We start from the raw sequence: 12,611 nt of genomic DNA on the forward strand, positions 1-12,611 counted from the left end.
TATCTATCTATCTATCTATCTATCTATCTATCTATCTATCTATCTATCTATCTATCTATCTATCTATCTATCTATCTATCTAAGTCTCTGTGTCAGACACTACAGAATCTCAAAGTGGATTGTGTCTGTTGTTCATGCACACTGCAGGGAAAATGCTGTTTAAGTTGTCAGTGAAACCTCATTGGATCTCGACATTTTTATTCATTCAAGACAGTCTCAACTCTGAAGCTGCCACAAGAATAAAGGTAAAGCTCAAAGAAGCTCCTGTAATTCAGCGGGTGATATTTGGAAATCGCATCAAACTTAAGCCTGAGAATGACTCACTGTAAGAGCACGACTCTAAATCCCTTGAGGAGCAATAAGCAGAGGAGAGGAGATGAAAACTTGGAAAGACTTTTCTAAGTGTTAAAAGAGAAATGGGGATTTTTCAAGGGTCCTTTGAGGATACTATCATTTAAAAAAAAAAAAAAAAAAAAGAAGCTGTTATCAAAGTTATTTGTATCATATCAGAACATAGTCTCACCCTGGAAAGCAATTTCCTCCAGAGACCAAGAACATTAGGAGGGGGAAATTTGTAAAAATCTGATCTGCATGCTTTAAATTGCTTGTAATCCATCATGTGAAACAATACTTCATTGAAAACTTAAAAAGGGTATAAAGTATTTAAGACAGAAAAAGCTTCAGCTGTGTGCACCTGCGTGTGTGTTTTTGTACACATTCATGGTTGAATCCCATTAAGTGCATGTGTGTGGTGGCGAGCTGTGAATATTCATAGGCACCTATAAGTGGTTATGAATGTGTTGAAAGTGATTTTCAATGGCCACATTATGAATCATGCCCTGCAAAGGAGCTCATTCAGAAGCATCTGTTGCCTGATGCTGTTGCTGCCAAATGTGTGTGTGTGCATATGGGTGTGTATGGCAGAGTTTGTGTGTTCTTCTATATATTGTGTTCATTGTGTCAAAGCATGGGGAGCGCTCTGTGGAAGTCGATGTGTGCCAAAAGGGGCCCAAAACCCCCGTAGGAGACCCTTATCTGCGCCGTGTGTGAGTATGTGTGTGCGTGCGCCTACGAGACTTTCTGCATTGGTTCTGCTGAGGTTCGAAGCAAATGTCACTTTTTGATTTAGTGAAACTGTCGGTTCTCTCTTCACATGAAGTGTGTGCGAGTGTGTTTCCATGCATCAAAAGAAGAGGATATGAAAGGTGAATGTCAGTCTTTGATGTAAAGCTTCCCACTGTTAAACTTCAGCTTCAATCAACATCTCAACTGCAGCACACACACACACACACGCGCATGCAAGCACCGTCGACGCCAATGTTTCACATTAAAGACTTCACAATGAGAATTTAAAAAGAGTCGAGACAGAAGCTGAAGAAGAAAAAAAGAGCAGTGATCAACCTGCTCATCTGCTTGCCTCCCTACAAGGAGTCTGCATTTGTGTGCGTTCCGCCATGTGTTTGTTTACGTCTCCGTGTAGTTGCAGGGGCGTTTGTGTTACTTGAATGTGGCTGCGCATGTGATCATTTACATGATCACACAGCGAATTTGGCAACAGACCACCAGCCTACCATCTGCTACTAACAGAGCATGCAGAGTGAGTGCGTGCACGGCGGGCAGGCGCGCACACACACACACCTGTCAGTCCATTCTGCGTTGTGTGTGCAGTGCTTCGATACACCACGCTGACTTGTTGGATTAATTGTGTGATTTATTCAGTTAGTTTCTGATTTGGGGTGAGGCAGCCTTTTCCAAGGGGTGGAAACCGTCATTAAAGCTAACATCACTCCACACACACACACACACACACACACACACACACACACACACACTTGCTCTCTCTCTCTAAAACACACTAACAATGCAGCTACTGCTCAACATAACACTGAAAATGAGGAAACTTGTGCATTTCCTGCATCTTCGACATGTATTATTTATTACTGCGTTATGATATGTGTGTGTGTGTGTGTGTGTGTGTGTGTGTGTGCGCGTGGGGTGTATCCTCTTTAGAAAGGTGTCATAATAGCCCCCTGCTGTTCAGACCTCAATTAACCCCCTGCAACTGCACAGCAGAGAGACAGAGCGAGGAGGAGGGCAGAGGGAAGGAAAGATGAAAGAAGTGATTGGATGACGGTGCAGAGGACTGATAGAGAGATTGAGGAAAAAGTGGATTTTGTGATTGGTAAATTTCTCTCTCTCTCTCTCTCTCTCTCTCTCTCTCTCTCTCTCTCTCTCCGAGGGGTCGTATTCTTCCTGTCTGCTCTTTCATCTTTCCATCTACCCCCGCGCCCCCTGTCAGTCTGAGAGGCACCCGGGGGCAGATGGAGAAACTGAATTCAGGAGAGAGACTCGGACAATGGCGGGTTGAGCCAGCTTTACAAACCCCAAACGTCGAGTGGACGGCCTGTGAAAGCCGCTAGCCTCGAGGCTTGCAGAAATTTTTGAACCATTCACACACACACACACACACACACACACACACACACATACATACATATACATGGATGGAAGGACAGAGAGCAAAAGAGCTCTTTCTTCTTTATATCGATAATAATGGCTATCAAAGCAAGGCCATTTCACAAAAAGTAGCTCAGGACAATCTGAGAAAATGTGGCCCATAGCCTTTGGCTTGTGTGTGAATGTGACCCTGTAGATGACAGTAACGTAGATGGAGTCGAAGAGGAAAAGTGACTGCGATCGACCGTAAGCAAAAATCAACTCATATGGTGCCAGTTAAAGCCGGCAGGAGTGTCCATTTACAGACGTGACAGCCTCATCCTATTTCAACTTCGCTCTGAGTCTTTGTTCGATCTGTCCTCTCATAAAGTTGATAGAGGCAAAGTAATGAACTTTTATCCCATTAGTTCTCCTGGCACCGTCATTCTCCTGCCCTCAGCAGTCACGCTAATAAAACATATTTGAGCTGAGGACAGCAAACACGACAGCAGACAAACACAAGACACACACGTCTGTGAGAGCACACGGGCCCAGCAGCACATATCGGCGCCCGAATCTGCTCAAACTCAAAATCAATGTACGAGCATGTTGCTTACTAACACATGCAGGCATTAGATATGTGCACGAAAACACACACACAAGTGCCATGACAACACACACACTCACACACACACACACACTGACACCAAGGGGAGACGAGGGTCAGACAGGACTGATTGTCTCTTCCAGTCGCTCCAGAGAGCATATTGATTTTTCCCACACTCCTCTTTCTACACACCTCCCTCTCATTCTCCTGCCTCCTCTTTCTTTTTCCCTCCAAAAGGAACCTTCATATTTTTCTTTCCCTTTCTTCTGTCCCGTTTTTGTCCCCCCCCACCTTTTTTTTCTCCCTTCCAAACATCAGTATTTCTTACCCCCACCCTGCCTCTATACGTTTTCTCTGTTTTTCGGCTTCCCCTCGGTGCCGAACGATCAACTCTCACCTCAGAAACTGACCTTGGTTTCTGCACACCGTAGCAATGAAATGTATCCACAAGATGCCGCAAAACGCCGCATCCATGCCACATCCGTGCTGCACTTCAAAGGTTGCTTCAAGCCTCGAATGATTTACTTTTGCTGCTTTTACCTCACAGCCACATCACGCAGGACTCCACGCATGGCGTATTCTCACATCTGACAGAAAACAGCCCCCTTCCATAAAGCCCCATCTGCAACAGGATTTCTGCCCTTGTCGGGGGAATCATACACTGTGTCAGTACTTAAGAGCCTTTTCTATAGCATGGCTTACAACCTGCTATAACTCATTCACTCACTTGTTAGTTCATTCTGTTCTCTGACAGCTGAAAATTGAAAAAAAAAAACACCAAAAAAACACTTTAAGCATGAGCAAATCCGCTGACAAATTCCGAGATTATGCACAGTATGATAAACAGATGATATATCTCCAGCATGGACACTGTTGTGTAAAGTGTGCGTGTGAATATGAGAGTGTGTCAGAGAGTTGTGTTTTATGTGCACTTGTTATTAACTCCATGTGGCTTTTGTCTGATTCAGCATGCTGGAAAAACAACCAAGAAAAGGAGTGAAAACAAATGAGGAGTATTAATCTTCATTGGCCTTTTTTCTGTTTTAACTTGTTGAAGAAAAAAAAAGAAAAGAGACAAGAGAAGGAATCTTTACTGTTCTTCATCCGCAATCTGTTCTGTCTGTTTCTACACGCTCTCTGTTACCTCGACTACATCTTCCCCAATTTGGCGAGACAAGGGATATATTCTATTTCCCTTCTAATCTCAATTTGGGTTCAGCAGTAGGTTCAGACAGATGTTTAATCTGTTGTCACAACAATGCTCCTCAACAAGCCAGCTCTGCACAACGCACAATTAGTTTCACACACATGTTTATCTTGTACTTACGGCCTATTTTCGGATAATGGCAGTTGAGTTGTTTTGGTTCAGGTCCATGGAAAAGCCACAGTCAGAGTAGCTGTGCTTAAACACACAAACACTGAGGGATAATTGTGTAAAAGGATTAGAATGGCTGAGACTCTATTGTTGCACCACATGATGGAAATATGCAAGACTATCATGTCTGGTTGGGTGCCCTCCTCTGTCGTTGCTAAATACACAAAATCAGACCAACACTAACTAACTTGCTTCAGCATAGAGACACAGGTAGACAGTTTAATCCCATTGTTTCCTTGGCAATTTCCACAGAAAAATACAAACATGCCTCTATTTTAAAGCAAGATACAGTCAGGGCAGAGAAAAAAAAATCTGGAATAAGAGCACTACCAGATGGCCCCTAATACATTTTTTAAAAATAAAGACAGTTCCTTCTTTGTGTTTATTAGTCAACTTGCAAAGCTTTAGGGGAAAAAAAAGGTTATTTTGTGTCAAATACTGCATAAACATCTTGTAGTTATAGAAAGTGACAACAAAAGTGGGTTTGCGGTATAAATGTAGCTCTGCTGGTTGAACAGGTTAGCTGCCCATTGTTGCCGGATTGAGAGTTCGACTCTGAGCTTCACAGACACTGAAACCTTAATTCTGCCTCATGCGTGTAAAAGCAAAGGGAATGTCTGGTAGATTCCTTGGCGGCTGTGGCTCAGGTGGTAGAGCGGTTGTCCTGTAATTACAAGGTTGGTGGTTCGATGTCCCGCCCCTCCACAGTCGAAGTGTTCTTTGGCAAGACATTGAACCTGAAGTTGCACCCAATAGCAGGCAGCACCTTGCATGGCAGCTCTGTCACCATTGGTGTATGAATGGGTGTGTGAATGAGAAAACATTGTAAAGCGCTTTGAGCACCACTAAGGTAGAAAGGCACTTTATAAATGCAGACCATATACCATTTGCCATTTACCATACCTCAGAGGGCATCCTTGTCCCATACGGAACAGCACCCAACAATATTTGCAACTCTTCAAGTCTAACAATCTGGTATTTATGCTCACTTCCTGTCCAGGTGTGTGTAGGTGCAGATCTAAGCAGAGCAGCAACATAAATGCCTTTAAAGACAGACTGTCCAAAAGCACGCGCTATTGTCCATATTTAAACATTTCAATGAATCTTGCCACACCCTATTGCTTTCTGCTCCACCTTTTCAATTGTCGCCTTTCAAAAGAAGTTCCAGCCTAAACTCTGGGCCTTCTGACATGTTTGGACAACATCATGTAGCCCACCTTTAGACAAAAGTCTAGAAGGCAAAATTACTGCGTTGTAATAATAATGCACCAGAATCCCTTTTCAAAAAAACCCTTAAACGACAGAATAATAAGGTGACACTTTACAATGCGGTACATAAAGCTGTTGGCAACTATTGAGGAAAGAGTGAGCAACAAATAAGGAGTGACTCGATAAATACCAAACCGTATGAGAGGTTCTCAAATGAATCGACATCTATCTACGTATTGGCGAGAAAAGGTGAATGATTACATTCTCCATTAAGCAGTGTCTGATTAATTCTGAATCAACCTGCACAAACTAGTAACCACTCATTTGTTAGTCATCACTTCATTAATAATTGCTCGTTTTGTGCACCCCTGAGGAAAGTGACACATCATATTAAGTAGGTTTTAAGCGGTTCCTCTGACATCACCTATAAATAATTCACCAATTAACATGTTATTGATCCAAAATTATTCTTCATTCATTGCCGTCACGCTGCATATATGCCATAGGTGCGTATATGTGCACGTTTTTAATGAGCCCCTAAGTTGCACTCTATTTGTCTTTCAGTCAAAACGTGACGAAGAGCGATTTTCCGCTCTCACAAACAACAGCACACGCACACAACTGACATGTGAAACCAGACACGCCTTTCTCCAGAGGCAGACGAGTGGAGAATTTCCAACATACCAGTCAAGATCCTATTCACCTCCTCAGCATCTCCCCGGGCTGCAGTGGCTGGGTGTGTAAGACAGACAACAGCCTCTCAGTCCCATCACAACAAAGGTAACCAGCCACTCGCACACCTCAGGGCCTCCATGCAAGTTTCAATGTACTCTGCGGACGAATCGCACCGGCACGAAACCGGCAGCTGGAAGAGGAAAAGGAATCCGAGGCAGGAGGAGGAGCTTTTTTGTTTTTTTAATGTTGCTGTTTGTGTGTTTTGGTGTGGTGCCGTGTGTGTTCATCCCTCTGCCTGTGCGAGTGTGTGTGTGTCTCGTTGCAGCTGTGCAACCAGCCGCCGTGTTGACAGTGCCAGTCCAAACACAAACATCATTGGTTTTTAATGATGTGATTATCAGGCAACACACACACACACACACACACACACACACACTAACACACACACACACACACACACACACAAACAAACAACATGGGTCTGAGTGAGGAGAAACACACAACAGATTTGATTAATGCGGTTAATTAATACAAAGATGTAATAAACTGTTTGAAATTCTCTCTGTCTCTCTGCGTGTCTGTCTGCCGCATTGTGTGAACTTGTGGCTGTGCATAAATGAATATTAGCAAGATGCAAGTGTGTGTGTGTGTGTGTGTGTGTGTGTGTGTGTGTGTGTGTGCGTGTGTGTACAGTAGGACTCGGTCTTTGCAGCATGTGTCTCAGTAGCAGCTGTCCAGAGGCCAGGTGGCTGAACTGACCTCTGCGCACGCGCGCACGCACACACACACACACACACACACACACACACAAGCTGCCCCCACACCTTCAGCTTTACTGCATGGCCATAAACCAAAGATAACACAAACAGCTCCTAAATCAACAGGCTAGATTGAGCAGTACCAACATCACAGCCGACAGACAGATTCACTTCTCATTAGCAGCTCTGCAAAACCTTCCGACACCGGCCAAAATGCTTGAGCTGGAATTTTCAGAATGAGGCTTAAGATTTGACTCCATAATTACTGCATAGCTCCAGTTCTTTTTTTCTTTTTTTCTTTCTTTTTTAGAAACTTACGCAGTAGTTTGTTGTGTGCGGCAGTTCTTTGTGTTTCATGTGAACGTCACTTGATGGAAGTCTTTATCTATATGTGGATTTGTTCTGTAATCCAGCGTGGGACGGGACATTTTTGTGGTATGACACAAGCAAAATGAAACCTCCCTTCATTCATTATTAGTACAATTAACAAAGACTTCTCTGTCTAACATAAAAAGGAATTTGATGTACCTCAGCTCACCTGCTCACTGGTCCACCAGAGATCCACGTGATCTTTAATTATGATCATTTGTTTTCTGAACTTTAACACAAATGAAGAACAAGACCCAACCAATGCAGTTAGTTGGAGTCTTGGGTAGTCTACAGTGGCTACATGTCCTTATTTATATCTTAGTACTTTAATGGGTAATATTTACATATATTTACATCTCTGTACGGGGGAGTGTTGTAAAACACTAAAAATAGAACACTGCGGTTGATAATCTCCAACTGCTTCTTGTAAGTTTAAATGTAAATCAAGTTTGTCAAGTTGCACCTGCTGCCAATGACAGGACCAATGTCATCCACCTTTCTGTCTTCACAAAATAATAGATCTTTGTTTGTGGTAGGTTACACATCATAAGAATAACAATCACATTTATCACCTACAGAAACAGGACTGTGTTGGAAACATGTCAAGATTTCAGCCTCGTTGTCATCAGTTACCAGATACTTGTTTTTACAGCTTCACACCTTCCAAATAGGAAACAGTGTAGGTTAATATCTGTTATTGTAGTCTGTTATGTTGCCATATTTTACAATTAGATTGTAAAAGTAGCCAAATATGCGATGGCCCTGAGAGGGCAAATTACTGCAACTTCAGAAAACACATGCAAATGGACAAAATGCAAGCAAATCAAGAAAACATCTTCACCAATTTGACAATCAGGGCACATTTTTTAGAAGAAAAAAAAAAAAAAAACAAATACTCCACCCTACTCATGACTCCATAACATGTAGAAATCCTAAACTTTATGGTGGACTCTTGGCATGATGCTGTAATGAGGCTTGAAGATCAATTGTGCATTAAACTGATTCTGTCACTCCTAGGTTATTGGTATTTGTGCACTGCAGAATTTGAACAATGAGCTCAAAAAGACTGAAACATTTACAGTATTTGTTCATTGGCATTCATTGACACAGAACAAATAAGAAAGAAGACCAAGAGTCTACAGCTGTGTTAGCCTGCAGGGTAATGTGCTCATAAAGACACCATGAACACCACCATGCTGATATCCAGCAGGTGAATAGTTTTCTATGTTCAGTATCCTTCTGGTGTTATGCGTTTTAGCATGCTTACAATTTCTAATTATTACTGAGTTGTTTGCTGGTTTAGATTTTGACCTGATGATACAACTGGATGTAAAGCCAGACGGTCACCTAAGTCAGTAGGACGCATCATCTTGGAACCATGAACTTCTGTACAAAAGTTTTCCAGCCAGTCTTGTAGATGTTGATATATTTTATGGGATAAACATAAACTTTGACCATTGTGCCACTACCACCGTAAACATTTCAACCAAACATCACAACAACGCATTCCAAGTTTATGTTTATTCCATAAAATATTATCAACATTTATAAGATGGGCTGGAAAACTTTCGTACAGATGTTCATGGTTCCCAGATGATGCGTCCTACTGACTTAGGTTACCATCTGGCTTTACATCCAGTGGTTTAGATTTTGACCTGATGATACAAATGGATGTAAAGCCAGATGGTAGCCTAAGTCAGTAGGACGCATCATCTGGGAACCATGAACATCTGTACGCAAGTTTTCCAGCCCATCTTGTAGTGATGATACATTTTATGGGATTAACATAAACTTTGACTACCGTGCCACCACCACCATGAATACTTCTACCGAACCTCACAACAATGCATCCAATAGTTGCCCAGATATTTCATGTCAGCATCATAAGGGTACTACAGGAGAAGTGAAAATCAGCAGGCGCCACCCTGAGGACCGTGAATGTCCGACATTTATTGACATACTTCCGTCTAGACCAGAGTGATATCGTGATCCATAGAGCAACAGCACTTATAAGACCTAATGACAGATGTGAGAACAGCTGCTGCCAGAGAGCCGGTTCCTGCATCGCTACCATCCTTATCAGGAACGATTCAGAAATCTGTGGCTTGACCAGGGCTTTAGTAGTAATCTCAGGCAATCACTTGTGGTGCGTGTGTACTCTTATTACTCTTATTGCATGAATCTGTTCATACAGTCACACTGGAGGACAAAAAACAAGTCCTGTAACATCAGTTAATACATTTTAGATAGAAGACTGGGTTTAAGGTTAGAAGGTTGACGTTAAGGTTTGGGTCAGTCTCCAGGAGGTTAATGAAAGTCAATGTAATGTCTTTTGAAGTGATGGAAACATACTGGTGCGTAAGGAGCAGGCAGGTCAGGTAAAGCTGTGTCTAAACACGCCATGAGCCCTGAAGCCTTGTAGGCAGGGGTCAAACTTCATCACCTCCCCCTGTTATTACTGTTCTTCCTTCACTTCAGCTATGATACAACAACAGCAATGACTCTCTTCTCTTTCTGCCTCCTTCACATCTCCTCAACTCCTTTGTTAGGACACAACATGATTCTTTTCTCTTTTTTTTATTTTTATTTATCCCTCTTCATGTAAAATGAATTTTCTAGTAGGATATATGTCCTCTGTCTCCGAGTAGATTATTTCCGTGGGAGTGTGTTTGTGTGAACACACATCAGAATTACGATCACACACAGCTGTTTGTATTCTGCCTCGAAAGCCAGAAAGAAAAGGTTTGAGAGAAGACAGGCCGACAAAGAGGGGAGGACGAGCTTCAAAGACAGATTTGTCATCTCCTTTAACAATCACTGTTATATTTCTGTAAAGTTTACCTGTTAATCCAACAGTGAGACTCAATAAGGAACGTTTAGTAGTGAGGTTTCCCCATTAGGTTGAGTGGCTATATTCACAAAACACAATTTAAAACGACATTTAGTGCAAATGTGAGCAAAACAGGTCTGCAATACACACTGTGATATAGATGTAAGAACCATTTTAACTTGTAGATTCACATCTAACATCAGGAGGAGCCTCCTCTTTACTCCAAAACCAAAGGCCTGAAGGACAGTTTCAAAGTTTTCAGGCATAAAATAGCAGCCCAGTGATTTCATTGTACACACTTACATGAATGATACCTGTTAAAAGAAATATTCTATAATTACAGTTATAGTTACTATGGCAAAGAATTTCCGTTTACCATATACAGTACCAGTGACGTGCAGTGAGGTTCATGGCTGGTGAGGCACTGACTTCATCAGAATCTCATTTTCACATATATGTACTTTACAGAGTAGCATATTTATCATTTAATTGGCAGCAGTTTACGGGTTATGTTTCATATCTGCATTCTTTACACATACAAGCTGTAGCCCACAAAACCCACGTTTCTTTTTAGTTATTGCGGTCTTACCTTTACCTTTAAATGAAGTCCATGCTCCGCTCCTTCTGGACAAAATATCCGTTGCTTTTTTTTTTTTTTTTTTAAGTCTCCTTATCTTCCTTCGCTGCACTTGACTTGCAAACTGTATATCATACCTGCTAGTCTAGCTTGCTGTCACTTAGTCTGCAGCCGCGGAGTCACAAGAAGCATGTCTGGGATCAGAGCGCCCCCTGCCATGAGGCAAGAGAACTGTCTGCCTCACCTTGAACCTCTTCTCAGCCGGTTATGATCGCTCAGCACAGGTAACACCTTACACACATACAGTTGGCAACAAAACACTGTACATTATTATATACATGAGCTGAACTATGGAAAATCAGTTCGTTTATTAAATGTGTTTGAAACATGTCACTGCAGGCAGCCAGCCTAGGTAGAGGGATTGCGCAATCCAAGTGAGGCTGAGCTCCTGCTGCCTCACTTGGATTGCGCAATCCCTCACTGCGCTTTTCCATAGTTCACCTGATGTATATAATAAGGTACAGTGCTTTTGTTGCCAACTGTATGTGTGTAACGTGTTCCGTGTGCTGAGCGATCATAACCGGCTGAGAAGAGGTTCTAGGTGAGGCAGGCAGTTCTCTTGCCTCATGGCAGGGGGCGCTCTGATCCCAGACATGCTTCTTGTGACTCCGCGGCTGCAGAGTAAGTGACAGCAAGCTAGACTAGCAGGTACGATATACAGTTTGCAAGTCAAGTGCAGCGAAGGAAGATAAGGAGACTTTTACAAAAAAAAAAGCAACGGATATTTTGTCCAGAAGGAGCGGAGCATGGACTTCATTTAAAGGTAAAGGTAAGACCGCACTGCTACCAATTAAATGGCAAATATGCTACTGTGTAGAGTGCATGTGTTTGTAAATGAGATGCTGATGAAGTCAGTGCCTCACCAGCCATGAACCTCACCACAGGTCACTGCATGGCAGCCTGCGCAGTGAGGGATTGCGCAATCCAAGTGAGGCTCAGCTCCCCGCTGCTTCTCTTCCAGGCATTTAAATGGGAAATTGCGAAAATTTAGCGATTTTGACTTTAAAAATCGTCAAAACTGACGAGGCTAAATGAAAAAAAAAAAATTTTATAGTACAAATCACTGGATAAATATAACCATTTTAATGATTTTATCATCATATTTTTTTTCTTTCCCTAATGTCAGGTTAGGCTCTGCCTCCCCTGCCTCCCCTGACCGCAGGTCACTGTACAGTACTATATAGCCAATATTGTTCATAGATATTTTGTCTTGAATGTGTGCCCTTATTGTCAACCACTGACTGGCAGCTTCGTGAGTGGTGCTCTGTGCCTCAATCCTTTTTAAATTGCATAGCTAATTATCCATTTTAAGATGCAGACAGTGTTAACAACCGTGTTGCTGTAAGCCAACTTTATTTTTCTTGCCCAAAATACGAAATCACAAGTTCACACAACTGACCTATTGTTGGCTAGAAACTATGACTGTAGTACAATACAGTGATAGCAAACTTTTTGTTTAATTTTTTGAACTGTATTTGACAGAAACATGCATATAGACATTGCTGCTTTTAATTAAAATGAAACGGATGCAATTTAAATGGGACCTCTAGCTACTTTTTGGACCTTACTCCGGTTAGGCTTTTGAAGATTAACACTTTAATACAGGCATAGAGACCAACAATAAAACATAGACAAACAACCACTACAAACAGCAACCGAAACAACAATGGCAAAAAACAACAACTAAGGACAACACAAGAACAGAAAATATGTTT

The 12,611-nt window shown here is 42.1% G+C and overlaps 1 long non-coding RNA gene across 1 annotated transcript in view; it reads right to left on the reverse strand.

Moving 5' to 3' along the window:
• Window positions 1-4,455, reverse strand: part of LOC103365091 (uncharacterized) — a 16,172-nt gene extending 11,717 nt beyond the window's left edge. The window contains exon 1 of the long non-coding RNA XR_520584.1: window positions 4,371-4,455. This is a non-coding gene — a long non-coding RNA (uncharacterized LOC103365091). The remainder of the gene's footprint in view (window positions 1-4,370) is intronic.
• Between the last annotated feature and the right edge of the window lie 8,156 nt (window positions 4,456-12,611).

This window comes from Stegastes partitus, unplaced genomic scaffold (genome assembly GCF_000690725.1).
Source record: "Stegastes partitus isolate 25-593 unplaced genomic scaffold, Stegastes_partitus-1.0.2 Scaffold810, whole genome shotgun sequence".
NCBI lineage: Eukaryota > Metazoa > Chordata > Actinopteri > Pomacentridae > Stegastes > Stegastes partitus.